Here is a 22,631-nt window from a genome sequence, read left to right on the forward strand (position 1 = left end):
ATATAAACCCATCCATCCATCCATCCATTTTCTTCCACTTATCCTGTTCAAGCTCATGGGGCAACTGGACCCAATCCCAACTGTGATAGGGTGAGAGCCTAGGTACACCCTGGACAGGCAACCAGCAAACTCCACCCATAAAAAGCCCCTGACAGTCAGTCAGTTAAAACCCAGGACCTTCTTGCTGTTACATGACACTGCAAATAATTTTTTTGTGCATTGATAAATTCCCAGATGAGATATTGTGCATCCTTGTCAAAAGAAAAGTGTTTCGTTCCAAGGATATTATACAGCATACAGCCATGTTGATGGCACAATAAAGGAAGTGATGACCAAAAATGAAAAGCATTGTTACAGCAACATGTCATGTTTTTCCACAAGATGGCAGCAAATATCTGATATATTAACTGAACTGGCACGTCAATTAAAACCATTCAAAATTTCAGAATTAGAAAAAACAGGCAACCTAGTATCCACAAATCTGATCTGTGTGCAAGACGTGGCTGTATGAACATATAGAGCTGGTGATAGACATCAATACAATTCAATTCAATCTTATTTATATAGCGCCAAATCACAGCAGCAGTCACCTCCAGGTGTTTTATACTGTGAACTATACTATAAAGACCCCACAATAATACAGAGAACAGTCCATAAACGTCAAGAAGAAAGCCTCACTGTGTGCTGTTAATCAAACAGGTTTCCTGGTGAGCATACTGAGATAGAGGTGTTCATTGTGTGCTGTTTACACATAACTTCAGCGCTGAGGGTTTTCATATCCCATATCATGCTTCAGTGCTACTGTTTACTTATTTTTACCATAATTGTTCACTGTCCTAAAGCACATGTTGGTATAGTAACATAAACGGCAGAGAAGTGGATGTTTAGCATATGTCAGTGTTTCACATCCACCCCTCCATCCATTTTCTTCCACTTATTCAGTTCAGGGTGGGGCTTTAACCCTATCCCAGCTGCCCAGCTGTCATATGTGGGGGAGGGAGATACACCCTGGACAGGCCTTGTTTGAATCACTAATTAACCCAACCTACACGTAACCTACGCATATGTCTTTAAACTGTGGGAGGAAGTTGGAGTACAAAGAGAGAACCCACACAGGCATGGAGAAAACAAGAAGGGCACCAGCTGGGCAGTGGATTAAAATCTAGGTGCTAACATTGCTAACTTTCACACCACCTTGCCTTGCAAAAGAAAAAAAATTACAAAAAGTTATATATAAAAATTATATACTCAGTTTAAACTTTGACCTTAAATTGTAGGATGGGGGGTTCTCGTGTATATTATCCTCATCAAACACACCACAGTGAAAGCAACTACATTATATTTACCTTCTCTGCTGCAGGATGGAGACACCACTTCAGCGGTGCCAAGACCATATAGATAATAAATAAATAAAGCCATCACCATACAGAAAAACAACCCAGAGAATACATATTTGCATAAATGTATGTGTGCACATATTTAACATATAATACTCCAGTCCTTTCTCATCTAAGAAATACTGAAACTGTGGTCTTTAGACATTCATTAAGTGGCCAATTCTCCAACTGTTAGATCTTACTATCCAGTAAATTCTGGTAACACATTAAGTTTTTTTTATTTTGTTGTGCTGCTAACACACAGAGAGAGAGAAAAAAAAAATCAATCATTCCAGTGTGTGAACTGGCAAACTAACATGAGTGATCCAGTGAGAGGAAGACACCAAGCAACACTGTGGCAACGATTCAAATAAGGAGTAAAACAAAGCAGCTCACTTGAATGCGCATTGAAGCGTGTTGGTGCTGAAAAAAAAAGTTTGACGTCTAAAGAAAGGCGCAAGAAATATAATTATTAATCCATTATTAACAACTGATAAACTCTAAAACACAACACAAGTATTCATTCATGAAGCTTAGAACAAAAGACAGCTGCAAGTGTGGTATAACATGCAGTTTTGAATCATACTGGTCAATTGGGCTGTTAATTTATTTTAAAAACCATAAAGATTATACAACACGTGATACATTTTTAGTGTGGGAATGAGTGGTGGGAATGAACTGAGAACATGTGGTAAACACCGCACCCAACCAGACCTGCCTGGACATGAGACTCTTTGAGAATGTACAAATTATCCAGTGTGACAAAAGCTAAGTCATTGTTCACTCACTGGCTTTTACGTACATGCTCTGTTTGCACATCGTGAAGTTAATTACTTAATTCAAAGGACTGTACCATACAGCAACGATCTGCTATTATATTATTTTTACTGTAATAACAGAGACTGTATGGTAGTCAACCAAAGCTTAATATGACTTGAACAAAAAGGCTCGATTTTTCCATAACTGTGACATAGACGTGATATTTGATGTGAGACCGTGCATCTGAGGCACGAGATGATGACCACTCTTTATCTGGGCGACGAGTGGTTGTGTGAAGCCAAATGAAGAAAATAAAGTTGTTTTTTGTCTTTGAATTAAAGATAGATAGATTACCTTGCTAGACACGGGAATCATTGTGATGATCCGTGTGAGACACAACTTAATCCGATGTATTAAAAAAGTACAAACTCCATTTTATAGGATAAAAGTTACTTTATTTATCCCTAAGCTGGGAAATTCCTGTGATTGCATCATTTATAAGAAAATAACTTATATAAAATAGAATAGCTCACTAAAATATGACAAAACAAAATAACTCAATAAGGTATAAATTACATAAAATGAGCTCAATTAAGAAGAAAAAAATAAAGGAGCTCAATAAGTTAAAAAATCAAAATAAAATACAATAGAATGGCATGTAAAAGGCTAAATATAATATAATATAATATAATATAATATAATATAATAGGAATTTCTATCCATCATATCTTCTCTTTATCCTGTTCAAGGTCATGGTAGGGCCGAAGCCTATTCCAGCTGTCACAGGGTGAGAGGCCGGGTACCCTGGACAGGTCCGAGTCTGTCACAGGGCTGATGCAAAGAGACAAACAAACATTCACGCCTGCAGCCAATTTAGAATAGCCCATTAATGTCTCATGCAAGTTTCTGGTCTGTGAGAGGAAGCCAGAGCAAACCCACGCAGACATGGGGAGAACATGCAAACTCCACACAGAAAGGCCCCAGCCTGGATTCAAAACCAGGACCTTCTTGCTGTGAGGTGACACTGCTAACCACCGTACCACCCTATAATAGGGATATGACAGGGATAATATCAAAAATAAGACACTGTTGAAACATATATATTTCTAAAAGTATACAAATTTTTTTACCTATCAGCGCTGTAATGAAGCTCCAGCAATCCATTTTGTCTAAGTATGACACTAAGAGTATGACACCTTCCCTTAAATTGGTCATACACTAAAACTGAAGTTGGGGTGACATGGGATAATTTGCTATATCCCATAAAGCACCAGCCAGTGCTGTGACCTTCTCATCACTTTCAACAAAATGTTTCTCTCACAACAACTGGTAATCTATCTCGGGCTCCTTCTAAACATAGCCACTGGATAGATGAGGCAGCTCCCCCGCCTGCGTTGAGTAGTGTATATTGTCAATAATAAATGTATCGATGTTCATACTTTATAATAGGCATTTAAACTGTCCTGTCACTTTTACAAAGCTGTCCTCAGACCTTATATGATTCAAATGATGATGGCAAGTTGGTTGTGTTGTTAGGAGCATATGTGGAAGGGAGACAGCCAGCAAGCTTTGGTGCTGTCTGTCAGGCTGTGGTGTTGTGTAGGTTGAAAAAATTTATATGAGGTTAAGCTCAGTGGGGTGGAATAACAACATTGGTGTAACTAGGTGTGGGTGAAATTGAATAGAGGGTAAGAGTCAGCTGTCCCACCCCAACAGTGGTTGAATGGAGCCGAGTCATGTCTCAACAAGACCCAGCATTTGTATAAGTCAAAAGGGAAATTATTCCTCAGATTATGCACACCACTGCTCAGACATCAGGGCTACAGGGATTTTTGAAACTTAGGCTCAGAGTGGGATTGTATTAAACTTTAAAGGCACTCTTCAGAGGTTTAAACTGGTGAGGTGTGGTGCAGGAGATCACAGTGGGTTTTATTTTCCTTTGTGTAATTATTCAGCATGTCCATGAAACTAACAATTCTCCGAGTTGAGGTTTAATTACCCTCCAAACGACCCCCTCCGCTCTCCCTTCCACCCACTGTTGTTGACTGCCTCGGCCGGTTATGTAACACATTTATGCCTTCCGCACGTGGCCACAGTCATTACGGATGGCAATATGTGGACGGATTAAACATTACCACCCATCCTTGAAAACAAACAACCTGCATTTCATCTCTGAGGCACAGGATAAGAGTGGGGTCAATGAAAATTGTGGCCAATTAATCGATTTTCTACCAAGAAGCTGCTGGCAGTCCCAAACATAAACCCAATCCACGGTGATAGCACGCTATGGGAAAAGAACAGGACAGTGTGTTTGCCCTTAACTCGATCTGAGGGTGCACTCAGTTCAGTGTAGCCTAGATATTGGTTGTGCCATCCTTACTAGAAAAAGAAAATGCATTGAGAGGTCTTTATTCCATGGGTCTCCTGGCAAAGTTCATGCACTTACCGACAATTAAACTAACTAAATAAATAGGATTGGGTGATTATTCGGACACTTGCACCCGAGTTAAATGTAGCCTTTAAAACAATGCATTTTAACGCATCTTTGAAGAGACTTTGCACATATTGCCCCCCCCCCCCCCCCCCCCCCATATGATACCACCACTAGACTGACCACTACTCTCTCTCTCTCTCTTTCCTCCCTGTCTCAAGCTATTCTCCCCCCTCCTTCATCCAAAAGCTGTCATCCTGAGCAGCACTGAGTCGACGGCTCAATCCCTAAACGCCCGGATGAGAGCGGGAGGCGACATTCAGGGCAACATAGTCGCGTGAGTCGACCGACTGGAGGGCAACGATTCCAGAGGGGACAACAGCGAGTGCTGGAATCTGACATTTTCGACGCAACCCACGTAGATCGTTCTGGGAAAAATTCAGATAGACATAGAGGCGTGGAGGCGAAGAGGAGCGACGCGTCCCCCCCACCCACCCCTTGCGGTGTCCTATTTCGTTGGTAAGTGCATTTTGTCTCCCGAAAAAACGCTACACATGTGCATTTTCCTCTTCGACGGGGCTTGTGTTTCGTTTCGACACTTTCCGTGCGCGTTTGTTGTGGCGAGCGTCCGTTCAAGGAAGACGAGGCCTGGTAAGTACGAATCCAGCGATAAAGACGCAAGCACGCTACGGTGATTCTGATTTGTACTCGTGTTACGCTGACGGACACCACAGTAAATGTTGCATTTCTCTTCGAGTGGCAACATTTTGTTTCCGTGCGCTCGTTCATTTTTTTTTTTTTTTTTTTTTTTGGCTGCCACTGATCGCACGCAACAAAACCAGTGAATGGAGCTACACGTGTGTGACTCCACATCTGATAGTCACCAGCTCATATCCACTGCTCCGAACCACAGCGGGTGAAATGCAAATGCCCAGCGATGGCTTGCATTTGACCCCGAGAGCTGCCTTCAGTGAGTAACTCGTGTAGTTCTTAATCACACGGATTCGTCTCTCTGGGTTTTTCGTGCCAGAGCAAACGGTGAAGACACGGGTCGTTTCTACTGGGCATGCGCGCTACCGCCCCTTTACCCTATAATAATTAGTTGAGAGTAGTAGTAGTCTATCCTATACGTCTCAAAAGTGCATCAAGCCAGTTCTCCGGGCTGTTGGCAGTCTAATTATTCACTGCAACATCAGGCGAGTCAGCCAGACCGCATAGGGAAATAAAGCAGATCCTGTTATTCATGTGCAGATATGAATCTGCGATGGTGAGCTCTGAAGCTCAAGGCAAGCCTCATTGTCACCATGATGACTATTTTCCAAAGAGAAATATCACAGGGGTATGGGAAGAATAACAGAATGCACTGAGCAAAATGCTGCCGGCTGCTGACTTGGAACAGAAATATCACACTGTAAGAATATGCCATCACAATTTAAAGTGCTGAAATATTATGCTAGTCAAAACAAGCAAATCATATGCAAATGGTCGGAGGTAAGAGTACAGAATAAAAGGTCCCTCGTAGTGTATACTGTCAGTGTTTTAGCTTTAACTCCTTTACAAATCCTAATGTCAATATTAAAGGTTAAAATAACCATCACTAATAGCTGTAAATAAACTGCAGTGAGGTAAATTTAAGTCCAGTGGAAACACTTGAGTAAATTACAAGTACTTAAGTTTTTATGGATGGTCTCATATTATCATTAGTTTCCGGTGGCTGTTACATAATCCAGTCAAATCCAATTTTCACGTGTTCTTTAACAGTATTTCACAGCATTAAAGATATCCGATCCTACTGCTTACACAGGAAGTGTAGGTAACATAGCGTTTAAGTTTTCTAGTTATTGATTCATCTGCATGCTGTGATAAGAAATGGTGAAGAAGGGGCAAAAATGCCAGGCGGCGTCACTTAATTCCATGTTTTTCATTCTGTGGTGTTTCTCATATATACGGTGTGCTGGTAAAATATAGCATTAGTGCTTCACACAGCAGGGGTTATAAACTAGGAGAACCAAATGCTGTGATTGCTGTGTCTTGTCTAGCCTTATAGGGTGTACAACAGATATGGAAGTGCAGCGTGATAAGATATGCAGATTAATGACTTCCCTGTTTTTCTGCACTTTTATGCTTCTTTGTAAACACAAACAAAAATACTTACTCAACCAACCTAAATATCCCTGGAGTGTGCTAAGCTGATTTATTTATTTCTGTATTTATTTTTTTGCCCATCCTAACTAGATAGTGACCGATGAGAAGCATGAGAGAGCGAGCAGGGAATGGTGTGCAGTAAATGTCTGGCCCATGTGGGAATGATGAAATGGTGCTAGAATTTATTTGCTGCTCTTTATGCCATTCAGCCATTTTTTTGTCTTGGATAAACTTTTTGAATAAATTGAACAGTGGCCGGCCTGCCTAAGCTGGGCTCCATACAGTCATGCAGGGATTATAAAATGTACAGTTACGGGTAATCTGCTGCTTTAAAGCCGTCCGATTTACTGAGACGACCTGCTTTACAGGAAACATTTCAGTTCAGCTTCTGCGCTGAGCCTCAGCAGGTATTACTCTTTTACCAGACGGCTTTGCAGAGAGGAAAACATCTCACTGTGGTTGCACTGAGCCTTTATTAAAGATTTCCGCCACTATCAGTGCAGTTAATGTGGGTTCGTGGAAACATTACAGTGGGCTGCATTTATGTTTGACTGTACTTTGACCTGCCTTTTGTGAGCGTAATCTTTTTGAGAAAAAAACAATCAAACCAAAATGATTCACACTAAATTGCCAGGTCTGTGGCGACAGGGTGCAGCCACAGCCTAGGCCACATGCTCAATAGAGTCTCTTCTAATGCTCACCCACACGCTCCATGACGGACACCAATCACCTCATATCAGTAGAGGGGGTGGGGCCTGAGTTTTCATGCATGGAAGAGGTATGTGTACATTGCGTAATGTTTTCATGTTCAACAGTATGCTGAGAGAACAGGCTGCTTTTCATGGTCTTGTACTTTTAGTGCATGTGTACTGTACGGTTTGCAGTTTCTAAGAACTTTCTGCCCTCTGTGACTTTGCTTTTAGTTCCAGGTCAGTGTTTTTTTTTTTTTTTTTTTTTTTTCCACCTGAAGCCTCTCACATTTTTTGTCAAAATGTGAGGGCCAAAAAAACCCCCCATGATTTCAACTTGACTGGTTTTCCCTTCAAGGTTGTTTCCTTGTGTAGAAATGCACTTTCACATTGCTCCTGCTTTTTTGGGATCGCTCACTTGAAGTCCCATTCTGCCCACTTGCAGAGATATTCACAGGGTAAGCTTCACTGTGTCAAAACAGCAATCTTTCAAACTGAGTTTCATTGCAGGAAAGTGGATGCCATTGACAGGAGCCAAAACTGAAGGATAGGGCCCAAAAAAAGCCTTATGTTACGTGATAAAGTTCAGGTCATTGCACTGAATGTCCTCCCTCAGATGCCTCAGGACATGACAGGTTACTCAGTACTGACAGTCTAACCCTGGTGTGCAAAGTCGCAGTTCATAACCCCGTGAATGCTGCAGAAAAAGACTAGCATGCCACTGCTAGTCTTCCTACCTGATGCACTTTCTCCCACCTTGGAGACTTAGAGTATCCTTCTACTGGTGTTTGGTCTCCAACTGGCGAGCCAACTCTTTGTAACCAGTGATAATGTCCCTATTAAATCTGGATCAGATTGACACAAAATTTGAGGTTTGTTTGCAAATATGTGCATATTCGAGGTCCACAGTGAAGTCGCAGATATGCATCTGCAGGTGGTTGGAACGGGACTTCTGCATCAGAAAGTGCGGCAGTTCTGGAAGTGGTGCAGCGCTGCACAAGGAGACATCACTGAAGGGAATAACATCTAAATTTAAATCAGATTTTTTTTTTTATATTATAGGTCTTAACTTGTTAAAATAGTGACTGGTATTTAGACACACAATGGGCAGGGTTAATACACAAATTGTGATACGGTACTGCAGAGTGACCAGTGTTGTGTTGACAGCTTCTTTCTGCTGCCCCCAAGTGGTCAAAAAACAGTTACTAAATTTAAGCAATAAAAATAGCCAAATCCTGATTTTTTTAAATTTTACTATTTTAACATTTATTGTTAACATATCATTAAAAATTACTCAAGAAAAACAGCTGCTAAATAACAAAAAAATTTCCTAAATAGGACATTTTGAGACTTGTCATTGCCCCCTGGTGGACAAACTGCGTGACGCAGTCAGTGTTTCCAAAAACTTCAACCTATGTTTAGCATTTATATCACTGCAGTATGCCTAAAACAAAGTATTGTTTTTATTATCAGTTAATCCACAGACTATTTTCGCAAGGATGGCGAGTCACAAGTCCCCAGTGACAGATTCAATTTATTGTAAAATAAACAGCAGCAAAATAAATATGTAACATTGTTTGATTTTATTGTTAGTGCTATAATTTTGTTTATATTTTAAATTAGATGGTCAATCAAAGGATTTTTTTTTCTAAAATTATTGGAAATATACTTTTCAGCACAATAGGCTGCCAAGCACAGACAAATTTCTGAAATTCAAATAATCTCAAATTTAATTCTCTTTTTTTTTTTTTTTTTTTTTTTTACATAAAAAGGCAAAATGATTTTGACCTTTTGGATCAACTTGACCTGAAAAAAGAGGAAATACTCGGAAAAGGTGCCGGCGACTGTTCTGTGATGGCAGGGCACCGTGCAGCCTGGCCCTTCTGCCAGTGGGTGTGTCTGTGTCTCTGTGGGTGGAAAGGGCAGTTGGCACCGGGGCCGGCAGCTTCACAGTCAGAGAACAGTCTGTCTTTCTGATCAGCCCACCTCGCCCTCCGAGCACAATCACCCTGTTATGTCTGAACCCTCCTTCGCCATGGCAGCATCACATGATAGCAGCAAAAGAGCGAGAATCTTCATGCTGTGTGTGTGTGTGTGTGTGTGTGTGTGTGTGTGTGTGTGTGTGTGTGTGTGTGTGTTTGTGTGTGTGTGTGGTTTATGCCTTCTTGTACCAGCGTTGCTCAATCCATGTTATTGCTGAAATCCTGGTCAAGCATACCATCGATCACGTGGAGCTGATTACGTGTCTATTTTGTTTTAACAAAGGCGAAAACAAACGCTGGACAGAAGATGGCGGAAAAGGTTGGCCTGCAAGTGTCGTGAGAGGAGACAGAGGAAAGCACAGATTGAGGAATCTGCTATCTATCAGTGATGGAGAAAAAAGCCGAGAACAAATCGAGCAATTTTCAGAACGGCCCTTTTTTGATTGTTTAATTTAAGCAGTGCCTTTGGGCCAGGGCATCATTAAAGCTCGGTATAATAACCAGACCATTACTTTACAACCATTGGTTCGGTTTTACCTCAGTATTTAACCAGATCTTAACTGTCACGACATAAAAATACTTGAGGCTGCAATTATATGCTTAAATATTTGTGGCTAGTACACATGTATATGTATGCAGCTGGTTTCAGGGAACTCCTGCCGAGTTTAGTCTATCATCCTTTTACTGCTGTCATGTAGACCTTCATTCTTCTCTGAAACCATAAGTTACCCTTAATGGCTCTAAATGCTGAGATTTTTTCCACAGAACTCTTAACACAATGATTGCGGTATTTTTGAAGGTTTCCTCAGTCTTCTTCACAAATATCAGCATTTACTGACTCACGTATTTAATCACGCCGCCAGCCGTAGGCTTCCTGATAATTTTCCTGTTTTTGGTTTCTTTGAGGCAAGAGAGACCTCGTTTAAATTGTTGAGGGTGGCGCTTACAAGAAGTTATTGCCTCCTGAACCTCTAGATTCTTCCCATGAGAAATGTAACCCATACCATCAAACAACAAAACAATTAGCCATATGTTACATCTTGTTATTTTGTGCGAGTTGTATCGTTTTCTCAGCCCCGTTGTGTGCTTTTTGGCCCCGTCTGTGCACTCCACTCTGCCCATGAGAGCAGTTCTGTAGTCTTTCTGGTGGCCTTCTGTAAGCAGCGGGGTCTGCATCAAAGCGGTGTCACACAGAGCTTCTCTTGTTTGTATGCTGGCCTTGTGTTAACTATGCTAATGGCATAGCACGACAGGCTTACTGCTAAACTGTGAGGCCTTGCAGTTCTGTTTATGACAAGTGTACATTTTTCTGTTCTTCTCACTCGTGTACATTTCTCAGGGGCAACGTGGGGCTTGCTTGACATTAATGAGTAATAATTTCAGCCCTGAGCCCGGAGGCCAGTTTTGAGATTTTGGACCATGCTTGACGGCACGAGCACTGAAGGAAATACTGGGGGGGGGGGGGGAGCATGGGAAAAGCTATTTTTGGTATTTCTGTGATTTGTCTGTCACAAATTTTGCTATTTCTGCTGGATAAAAATAGTTGAGAACTGGCAAATCCGTGTGGGCTGTACATTGTTTTAATAATTCATATTGGATTGGATTTGATTTAAACAGGCATCACCTCTCGTGTCCATTTATCACAGATCTCTCCATTTTACTCCGCAGTGCGGTGAAGTGTATGAGAAACCTGGTACTGGTCATTGCTGTTGGGCTGATATTATTACCATTTATTTGTATTTGATTGTGTTTGATTGCACGGACGAGGCCGGGCTCCATGTAAGGATGAGCAGCTGGCAGACTGGTTACGGCATACGCTCATGTGACACTGCTATTTCTAGCCAAATCATTCCTCCTCCCTACTGCCTTTAGCAAGTGCAAGAGCAAGTGGTGGATATGCGACACCTCAGGAAGGAGCGAGGGGTGGAAGGTGGGGGCAGTTGCCAGAGTCCAGTGGTATGTATCCAGAGGCCGCCTTGTGGGGTGGCGATGAGATAGGTAGGACATGGCTTGCTGGCCAATTGAATGTAAATGATTCTCTTGAAGATAAGAGTGACGTAAAGGCGTGCGCTTGTAGGAGTTTATCAGGCTGTTGGCACAAAGCTGTAATTTGTCAGACAGTGTTTGCACATATCAAATAAATATGAGAACTGCTGGGTGACACACGTCCTTCATTCCTGTTGGGAGGATGTAAAGATATCAGGTGATGAATACTTAACAAACCCTGTGGTTCAGTGTCATTTCTCAACTTTGACAACACTTGGATAGGTTATTGTATCAAACGTGGCATCTTGATGGATGATTGCATGCTTCATCATTTATTGATCTCCATCCACTGGCTGCAATTTTAGATTCAATATCTACATTTAATCAGGTGACTTTCGATGCGTGTAGTCGGCCTTTGTATCGCAACTCTAGAATTGACCAGACTTGTCAACATGTTCCAAAATTTTAACTGTGTTTTTATCCAGTCATTTTACTCAGTGATTTGTTCCACAGTAAGCACCAATTTAATGCAGTACGTATCATTTTTAATTCTGAAATAGTACCGAGGGAGTACTGTTGTGATCACATATAATTTCACTCATACCATTAAGCTCTAACAAGCTGAAACTATCCATTACAGTATTAGGTGGCATTTTGTTTTACTGAGCAATTAATCAGGGTATTCAAACTGAGTGGAGGATATGATTATTGGTCTAATACAAGTCTGTTTTTTTTAAAAAATGGCTAATTGTATAATTGTATCTCCTTTAGACCTGTGATAGAAACAAGAGCCATTTTGGAACAGAGCCTGGAAAGTGCACCGATACCAAAAATACTTCTGAACTACGAGAAACCCTGGAGAAAATACTGAAAAGGGTGCGTGCACAGAATAATCCCCTATCCTGAAGTAAACCTGATTTTTAAGGGTAATGTCAGAGCAGCGAACTACAGGAGTCGAGGATTAAGTGTCACTGAAAAACTCTGGGGTTCCCTGTACTGAACGGGTGATGACATCTTCATAGTGTTGCACACATTCCAGCCCTGCCCTGGCTCTACAGAGAGTGACCCCCACCCCAACCACCAGCCCACTAATACTGAGAAGGCTTATCCAGCTTCAGTCTGAACTGTAGTCAACAGTGGACTTATGTCTAATTGAAATCCATGATTTAGAAACATGGTAAGTTAGTAGTGAAGCTAGTAGTGGAAATACTCACCCAATGCATTTAAAATTCTCCCACATCTCAAGGAAATGATTTATACCAACAGGATTAGAGGTGACCCAGGCAAAACAGCCCTCCTCCTCATCCTACCCTCCGTCACCAGAACACCAGCAGACCACTTGTCACAATGGCTTTCCTTCAGCACCGGGCATGCTGTGACAGCATTCACACACACAGAAAGTAGTGCATGTCACACACAGCCTCCGAGGATGCTGCCCCCCAAAATATCACTCCCCGGAGTGTGTGTGTGGCAGCTGTATCAAAATATTGTGTGAAATATTCTGACAAGGCTATGCATTTCAGGTCACAGAGTAATAATTCACACCTTTGTTAAGAGAATTATTATCAATTTTGGATGCAGGTTCCTCATTTACTGCATACACAAGGGCAGAAATGGTTTCGCTTATAACGAGCACCTGGGTGTAGCCTGAACCTTGTCACAGAAATGCAAAAGTAAACATACCTCCAAGTGCACTGTCTGTGTGTGTGTGTGTGTGTGTGTGTGTGTGTGTGTGTGTGTGTGTGTGTGTGTGTGTGTGTGTGTGTGTGTGTGTGTGTGTGTGTGTGTGTGTGCCAAAAACTGTGCAGTGCAACTTGAATACGTGATAATACTGGTCACACCGTGTTTACTGTGTCATTTTCAAATTAAGCCATTTGTTCTTTCACAGTTATAGCAGCACAGACCCACATCTCCTGCCACGCAGCACTCTGTTGACAGTCCTGGATTCCCGATTGTGATTTTGTTCATGCACACATTTGTTCGCTGGCAGAGGCCTGCCTGTGGACTGCTCAGTCTGTATTGTGATCAGTCATTCTAGAAGATAAACAGAGTATTTGCAGTTCCGAAATATCAGCCCGGATACGCTGTGTCCTCAGATCACCTTAACTGGACAAAGAGAATCGGGTTTCAGTGCAGTTACTAAAATAATGTTATTTTGGTATAAAAAAAAAAAAAATTTCAATATAAATCAAGAAATCGGACTTAGTTAAATTCATGACTCATCTTTAATTCAAATTTTCTGATCTTACAGTTTTTCTGTCTGCAAATTTAAAAGTCTTGATTGCTGTTTTCTCTCAGTTTACACTTTTTGAGACCCCTTGATGCGATTAAAGCCTGCTGCTGAAGTCGTCATGTGAAATTCCCTTCCCTGTTGTAAACAATCCTGTACAGTGGTGCCAAAGCACAGGACCCCATGTACCCCCCCACCCACCAACCGACCCACCAACCGCTACGTCTGTCACTGTGTGCACACAACAGCAGGTCTAATCAAAGCACTCTATAATAGTGTTAGCTGGGTCATGCGCTGGAAGCCAGTATTAAGAGCAGGAGGGCACAGCCACTAGAGGCAGCTGGGAGGGGGGGGTTTCGCTCATTCTCCTTCTCCTTTGCCTCACTTTTATACTTACCTTTAACTTCACATGTGATGGCTGCAGCCATCCAAAGGTCACTCAAGTCTTTTGTACTACAGACATTATAGGCTACATTTGAAACCAAACAAAGCACTTTCATTATCCTTGTGCTTAATAAGTATCCACAGCTTAAAGTATCTGCACGTACTGTAATAGTGTCCTCCTTTAACCTTTCTACCACACACTGTTTCACTGGTGGGACACTAGCACCACCCAAATCTAGACAAATATGAGCATGTGACAGGTGACTCATTGCATCACGTGTCTCCTAAGTCATTGTGGTCCTTTTCAAAATAAGATTTTCTGTGTTTTTTTTTTTTTTTTACTAGAATGCGGAGGGAGCACCTTCTGGCTGTTCTTAGGTGTTATTTGAAAATGTTCAACAGTTGGGGGGGGGGGGAATCAGTCGCCCCCTCCTGAGCTAAGAGCTTTACACCATTTTTAGCAGCTGGAATTAGATATTGTTTTTCTATTTACCAGTAGTCTCAACTTCTCAAATGGATCCTGTGACACTCAGGAGCAGGAAATCATATGTCGGCATTTGTTTAAAAGGCCTAATTTTTTTGTCTTTTCTCATTACATAACAAGCCCAGAGGATTTAGATCTCCACTTTGGAGAGCATTTGAGGTTTCATGGGTCACTTGGCAGCTTTAGTGTAGACAAAATACTGAGTCGACAACATGCTTTATTCCCACTGGTGTGAACGTAGACCAAAACTATTTAATCATGTTGGTACTTCTCATTTTTCACTCGACTCATTTGCCATTTTTTGCTCTACATTCCCGGCGCTCCCTAATACCTGCACCCACTTTGTCCCAGTAACACAGTTTAATACCACAGAGCATGCCAGCAGTAGATTACCAGTCTCAGCAGTCAAGAAAGAAGTAGGTAGGCTGGCGGTCCTGGCAGTGCTACATGAGTACAGAGCCAGATCAAAATTGTTCTGCTTCCACATCTGAAAGCAGGAGAGGTTGGAAGGGGTCAACACAGGAGCGAAGAAAAGGAAGGACGGGGCTGAAGGGGACTCGTTTTGCTTTTGGGTACCTATGCTTATTTGTGGAAAAGAACTGGAGCAGTCCGGCCAAAACTTGAGTGTGGGAGGGAGTGAGCAGGGAGGGGGATAACAGAGAGAGAGGGTCAGGGGTAAGATGACTCCTGCACTTAGAAACATGGACACAGATGGCAGAAAGAGGAAAAAAGGCAGACTGCAACCTCAGGAAGCCAAAATTGTTGGTAGGTACCCAGCCTAATTGTGTCAGTCACATGATGTGAGGACCAGTCAGAAGAGCTGGCCTCCTTATTGTTAGTAATAAATTGTTGGCTCCATGTTCGTCATTGTGGCTCTGTTTGATTGGTCTATTAAGATCCCTCTTGTGAGCATGGGTTATTCACAGAGGTGACTAATAGTTTCTGCTTGCCTAAAAGCATTATTCTGAGCACTCCATCCTTTGTGAGTTGCTATTTTAGCCTTGGTGGTTTTTCTGCATTGAGCGCATGTGTTACTGTGTGTGTCCTAAGCTTTAAAATCCCTGATTTATGATCTTGAACAAGTCTAGAAAGTTCAGTTATTGATTTTCTTTTCCTGAAATTTTGATCTTTTTTTTTTATACATTCAACCAGTATTTCCTGTTAATGCTCAAATTTTATTGATCTAAGCTAATTTCCTTATTTGGACCCCTTAGAAACCACAACAAGGGCAAACAGTGTAGGACTGTGCAGTGTGTCTGTGTCAGTTATTTCAAACAGTCGTGCAGACATTTAAATAGGGATGAGTTGCTTTAGTTGGTTTGCCATTTCTCAGTAAGGGTGTCAAACCCGTGCATAGTCTCCACTGAAACCAGAGAGAGCTGACCTTAAGAGTATTTAAACCTAAGGCTTACACAACGCTGAAAGCCACAGAGGGGGCTCAATTGTTTGCTGTTGCACCAGAGCTTGGTTTAATGTTGATAAAGGCTTGGATATGTGTTAGGTGAATGGCGTGTGAGACTGTCATTTCAAAAGTGGATCGAGGATAATAGCTGTCTGAAGGTGAACTGGAGATAATTAAGCAGCAAAAGCTTTCATAGCACAGACAGCAAATCCAACTGTCTCATTAAAAACTGATACAAATATTGTTTCTTTCTCCTTTGGTAGTGCAGGGAAGTAATTTGATATTTACAGGTAAGTGGTCCGCGGGTCTCGGTACTACCATACATGTGGGGGAAAAAGATAAGAACTGTTGTGGCTTCAAACGTGACAGTGTTTGAGTGTTTGGAGTCGCAGTACGATGTTCTAACGAGCAGGAGAGTTTCTTTTATTTATTTTTTTTAATTGGTCTTGAGCAGCAGTTCTCTGGGCTTTTTGAAAGCCTTTCAAAGTTTTTATTTGGACATTGGCTGTTTTTTTTTGTTTGTTTGTTTGTTTTTTGTCTCAATTTTAGTCTGGTCCTTGTGCTTAACCATCTTCAGAGGAATGTTTCTTTGAAAAGCCACTTAACCACTGACCTATGAATCACTTAAACAGAAAAAAGGCACCTAACTCAAGGGATGAACCGGTGTTATGTCTACACATCACAAACAACTTAGCAAAAAAACAGTTGTAAATTTTATCTTTAGGCACTTTGTTATTAGCTGCCTGTCACAAAAACACAAAATTTGTTCCAATTTCTTTAGTTGAATCTATGAAAAATGCCAATGATAACACAATTCAACAGGCATGAAATAGTATTTTTGCACCCACAAGCTGATTCCCAAAGAGCTATTAGCATATATCGGCATGGTGTGCAGTGTGTCCATAAAAAATTTGAGGAAATGGACAAGGGGAAGACAAACAAAGAAGTGGTAAGCTTAAAAAACTGTTTACAGCAGATGAAAAATATCTGAAAGCCATGTCCTTAAGAGGTAAGAACAAATCCAGCAAAGACCTGAGGCAGGACCTGAGAGAAGCATGCAAGATTTATACACACAGACAGCTTCGGGATGTCCAACTTTTGAACCACCGTGCAATACCATCTGGAAAGCATCTGATTGACAGTGGCTTAATTTTTCAGCGTGGCAATGATCCCAAACACACTGCCCATGCAATAAAGCATGTCTGGATAGAAAAAGTACACAACTGAACATTATCAGCCATGGACTGGCCTCCCCAGAGCCAAGAAATCAATATTATTGAATCAGTGTACGATCATCTTGACAGGAAATGGAACTAAAGGCAGCCAACATCCAAAGAAGAGCTTTGAATGTTCTTCAAGAACCCTGGAGAACTGTTCTTAAAGACTACTTAAAGAAATTACAAGAAAGCTTACCTAAGAGAGTTTAAAGTATCTTGAAGAATAAAGTTGGCCATACCTTATTCACTGTATTCATGTATGTTTGCAGATGTTTCAATAAATCGCTGAGGTTGTTGCGTATGAAAACATTTGTAGTGTAAATGCTAATATGTCCGAATGCATCCTTAACATGGAGATGTCATTGATGCAGGACGTGGTGGTCCCTCTTCATCGTGTCCCGTGCCTTTTTGCAATCTGTGATTGATTTTTGTCCTATCATTCTCAACAGTTGCGACACCTCATACATGTATATTAGTCCCTGAAACGCTGTGCTAGCACCTGCTAACCAAATCTGTTTCATCACTGCTGACAGATTGATGTAATAATGGCACACTGGACCCTTTGACATTAATGAGATCTGAACACAAGTGACACAGGTTTAAAATGACGATGCGTCTCTGCTGTCCACTTGTGATCCAGTCACCCAGTACGTATTTTAAAACCAAGTGCAAACATGGTCTGTCAGACCTCCTTAGCGTGCACCTCTTCTCTGTTGCACTCTTGTGGGTTGAGACCACGGCCACTAGCCGCAGCATAGCACACCCAGTATTCAGAAAACCTTGCTGGTTACATTGTAGGAAACCTAAATACCAAAATTTGACACTGAAGAAACGTGTGGTTGAGCACGTGTTTTGTGTTTTGTTCTGCTGCAGTCTTTTTTGTGGTACATTTTGCATATCCACATTCAGCCAAGGCTGAAGGTTAACTCTGAGAGATTTATTACTATTGACTGCTGTTCATGGCAATGCAGTGTTATGATACAAAATCCTTTCCTGTCTAATTTTTTTACAGTTTGTTGAATGACCCATGAAAGCAGTCTTTTTAAACATGTACTTTATTGTAGCCCAGCACTGCATTAGTACATGTCTAAATTATATTTGAAACTAATATAGGAACTGCATGCTGTCAGGTATTATGTAAGGACTAAATAAACACACACACACACACACACACACACACATATATATATATATATTTATATTTTTTAAGTTAAGAAGGGGGAAAGAGGACTTGTTTGTGAATTGTTCCACTGCAGTCTGTCTTGAGACTTTAATGATGGTAAGGAGGCATCAAGATGTGTACATGGGTAAATCTGGCAAAAAGCTCAGTTGGAGACTATTTATTTAGCTGTGTGGTTGCATTCGTTTTTGACAGACTGCCTGTGTGTTGCCATCAGAGGCAATCTGAACAAGTTACTCGTTTCTTAACAACCTGACTTAGTGCTGCAATGCAGGGGAGAAAATAAATAGACTGAGTGAGAGGATTTATGAAAGAGTGTGTGTGTGTGTGTGTGTGTGTGTGTGTGTGTGTGTGTGTGTGTGTGTGTGTGTGTGTGTGTGTGTGTGTGTGTGTGTGTGTTGAACCTTTTGAAGATGGTGTTGAGCGCGACATGCGCTGTTGTTGCCATTCTTAAGCGACCCCCCTCCTGCCCATCGAGGCTGACTGATCATAGTACTGTAGCGTGTGTGTGTGTGTGTGTGTGTGTGTGCATGTTTGGGTTCTAAGAGACAGCGCCTCCCTGCTGTGATGTACAGAGTCAGAGGCAGCAGGTGCAGCTGACGCAGATAGGCTTTTAGCAGGCAGGGCCAGTTGGGGGACAGAAAGGGAGAGAATGAGTCGAAGAAGAGAAATCAGACCTCTGAGCAGAACTGGATAGATGAAGTCACCACCTTTTTAGCCCTTGGACAGTATGTGAGAAGGAAGGGAACAGAACCTGAAGTGCACTGGTAGCATCAGACTCCTCCTTGGCTGCAATGATGTGTGTGTGTGTGAGTAATTATTAAAAAAAAAAAAAAAGGTGTGAAGGTTAAAAAATAAACTGCGGTGTAGATTTTGTCTGAGGCGGGTAGTTTATTCTTGATCCAAGTTTGTAAAATATCCTAGTTTAGAACAGAAACCTTTCAGAAAATATCCATGCATTTGCTCGTCGTACCTGAGTTTGCTTTACAGTCTGTTTCCATGTAAATAGTCTTAAATGTGGGTTTTTTCTCGCCATTCTTCTTGTAGAATTATCAGTGAAGAGTTGAGGAACTGCTGAAGAGATTTGAACTCTGTTGTTCTGCTTTGTATTTTGTCGCCTACATCAGCTCTGGCCCGGACTCTTCATTGTGTTGACGAGAGCCCCTATCTCTGCCCGCAGAAGTCGAGTGACATAAAGACGCACTGTTCAGCTTCTCTTTGAAAGGAACAATTGTGGCAGAGCGAGAAAGGCAGAGAAAGTGATGGGTGGGTTCCAGCCAAGTAATGGTGTTGAGATAGTGTGTGTGTGTTCTTGTGTGACGGGCCTCTGTGTTACAAAGAAAAGTGGTCCGGTCTTAGTTCATTTCATTATACTGATTCCTCTGCAATGACAACAATCACAGACGACTGTGGGCGCTCATCTCTGCATCAGTATGTGTGCATATTATATTAATCAGTCTACTACTTGTATTGTGACCAGAGTCATGAAAGAAAAGGGAAGTGCTCTGAATGCCCTTCATCTGTCTGAATGCTTTACCCTGGCTATAAAACACATCCACGCAGGTTCACCTCCTCTTCTTTTAAACCCCCCACCCCCGCTGGCTATCCTCCTCCATAGACATTGGACGCCTCCCCGCTATCTGTCCATCCTCTCTACATTCAAATAACCAGTCAGCGGAACACCTCAGCTTCTACGACATTTGTCATTGGTTGATGTGTGTTGTGAATGCGGAGAAATTCCTTTAAGAGTCAGCCTAGACTCAGCTGGCTGTGCTGCTCTCTCTCTCTCTTTTTCTCTCTCGCTCTCTCGTTAGCTCGCGCTCTCCTCTCTCCTGCAACATCACCACAACCTGCTGATTCCTCAGTAAGCCTCTTTTGCTCCTTCTCTTCTCCTCTCCTCCATCATCAACCGTTCTCTTCCCATCTCTCATAATTTTATTTCGCATCAATCACTTGACACTCTTTCTCCCGGTCCATTTTTTTTTTAATGTTCTTTTCCAGGCTGCCATTTCCCGCTGTCTCTCTATCCTCCCCCCATGTTTATTCATTTCTACCACTGTCCCACCTCCTATTGATGTGAAGACACATGAAGGTGAGTGGAGTTATTTTAAAGGATTGAATCTTTCCATAGTTGCCTTCCTGTTTCTCTTAGTTTTGTGGTCTCAGCCATTATCTCTCTCTTTCTCTTAACTCACTAAGCCATCTGGTAGACGTGAGCATCCTGTGTCCTTGGAGGCACTGCAGTTGCGTATGCCTCAGGTATAACAATTAGCCGGAGAGTAGAATGCTGCTGTGAGTCATCATCTTGACACTGCATGTATGTTCTAGTTCTGGTTCTTTCAGCATGTGCCCAGACAGGATGAAAGGAAGGGGAGGGGGCTGAATCAGTGCGAGGATAGTGCAGCCGCGTGTCAATGCAGACTGTAGCTCGTGACAGTGTTTTTTGCACCAGCTGTGGCTGTGGTGCACTGGCATCTCAGGGAGATTAATGAGCACTGTTCAGCAGTGACAACAAACAGTTAAAGTAATCACTGTAAGTAGTTCACACAGAGGTTTCATATTACGGTCCACGGCACGCAACACACTTCCGGGGGTGGATGCGGGAACAGGTGAAATGCTCTAGAGATGTTGCAGGTTAGCTGACGGTCTCTACATTTTTTTTTTTTTTTTTTTGCCAAAAAATGTCTAAAAATTGGTATTTAATTAACCAGCTATCATCGGTATATTTGTAAAAATGTATCAAATGTGTGAAGGAGTTTCGGCCACAGAAGGCAGCTGTTAAGTAAAAACCCACTGTATAGATTAGGAGTCAAGAATTGGTAGACTAAAAAGCTGAGCTAAATGAGAGTAAACACAGCCTCACATGAATGATAATGCTGTTCTGTTATTGCTGGACTAGTTTAAAAAAAAAAAAAGCTATTACAGGTTTAAATGTTTCCCTTTTGCTTAAATATTCTGACACAGACAACATGAAGACCCACTTCAGTCTTTTTTTTTTTTTTGTGTCAGTGCTCTCATTATGGATACTGTTGGGCAGCTGACACCCACAGGAAGAAAATTAGTCTTCTAGAAATAATCTTCCAGAGCAGATTTCTTTACAGAGTCACTTTCACATGTTTTTATTTAGGGTTGCTTTGTTGGGATCTCTCAGCACATCGCTGCTGTGCGAGGCTCTGGCTTTAGGAACAAGTTGGTGGTCACTCAAAGATTAAACCTCATACTCATGTGGACAGCAAAGAGAGGCCCAAAATTCAAATTCAGAATTTGGAATTATAAGTTAACCAGATGATTGAAATGCAGAAGTGGTGTAATGAGCTATGGTGTATGGGTTTCTAAAACAAAATATTTTATCTAGGACACACGAGTGTGTCCAAACTTTTGACTGGTATTGTATGTCATTGCAGGAGCTCAGAGATTCCCATTTTATACAGGGGGAGACACTGCAACAGATGAGATTTTAAATAAACTCCACACTTGCTTTGCTTCCTGTTTGCATTTCCTCTACTCCTATACTAGAGCTGATGTTGATGATTGTATTTTTTTTTTCTCTCTGTAGCGACACCTATTGTTGAGGGGAAGACTGCAGACTGATGGTAAAATGTGACATCACAGTTTGTGTGTGACAAAACGAATGCAGTTACCTTAAACTAGGCTTAAGAATGGCAGTGTCTCACCTGGCAACATTTTCATGCAAATTCTTCTTAAAAACATTACAATTCTGCCAACTAATGAGCAGACAAAATGGTCCTATCACATAACCTTCTTGATGGAGACAACAGTGTCACAATGACCTTGATAATCATCTGAAACTGCTTAGGTAGCTGAATCCAAAATGTTCACTTATGATTCCAGTATTCCTCAGCCACACAAGTCGTGATCTGAATATTGCTATTGCACCTGCTGTTATAAAGTCCTTCAAAGTCACCTCAGTCATCCCTGGTGGTCTCAGGATCAGCACCTTGGAGAGCGGCAAGTGGCACACTTTTTAAAGGTTATCTAGATGTTACATCCTGTACACTCACTGATCTATCAACATAACAGTCTATAACAAACCTTTTTTCTAACTTTATAGAAGCTTAGTTGGGTTTAAATTTTAAATCACAGGAGTCCTTTCTTTGATTCTGGCAGATAAAATCACATCATATAAATATGAGCATGACTTCCAAGTGGTTTTAAAACTGACTTAGTGTTTAAGCCCCGCAGTGTTTAAAAACAAACTCTATTACATCCAGCTCTTTAAATGATAACAGCCAACACCCAGTTCAAAACTGCAGCGTTACCAGCAGAAGCTGGTATGCAAAATATTGGGATCAAAATGTCGCCTATGCATTTGTTTCCTTAACAAAGCAAGTCCTACTCCATCCTG

The 22,631-nt window shown here is 41.6% G+C and overlaps 1 protein-coding gene across 2 annotated transcripts in view; it reads left to right on the forward strand.

Annotated features, from left to right (window-relative positions):
* The first annotated feature begins 5,109 nt into the window (after positions 1-5,109).
* The window catches only part of slc20a2 (solute carrier family 20 member 2), a 41,750-nt gene continuing 24,228 nt past the window's right edge, over positions 5,110-22,631 (forward strand). For both annotated transcript variants that reach the window (XM_030737188.1, XM_030737187.1), the window contains exon 1: positions 5,110-5,217. The gene's annotated coding sequence lies outside the window, so the exon portion shown is untranslated. The remainder of the gene's footprint in view (positions 5,218-22,631) is intronic.

The sequence above is a fragment of the Archocentrus centrarchus genome, chromosome 9 (assembly GCF_007364275.1).
Source record: "Archocentrus centrarchus isolate MPI-CPG fArcCen1 chromosome 9, fArcCen1, whole genome shotgun sequence".
Classification (NCBI taxonomy): domain Eukaryota; kingdom Metazoa; phylum Chordata; class Actinopteri; order Cichliformes; family Cichlidae; genus Archocentrus; species Archocentrus centrarchus.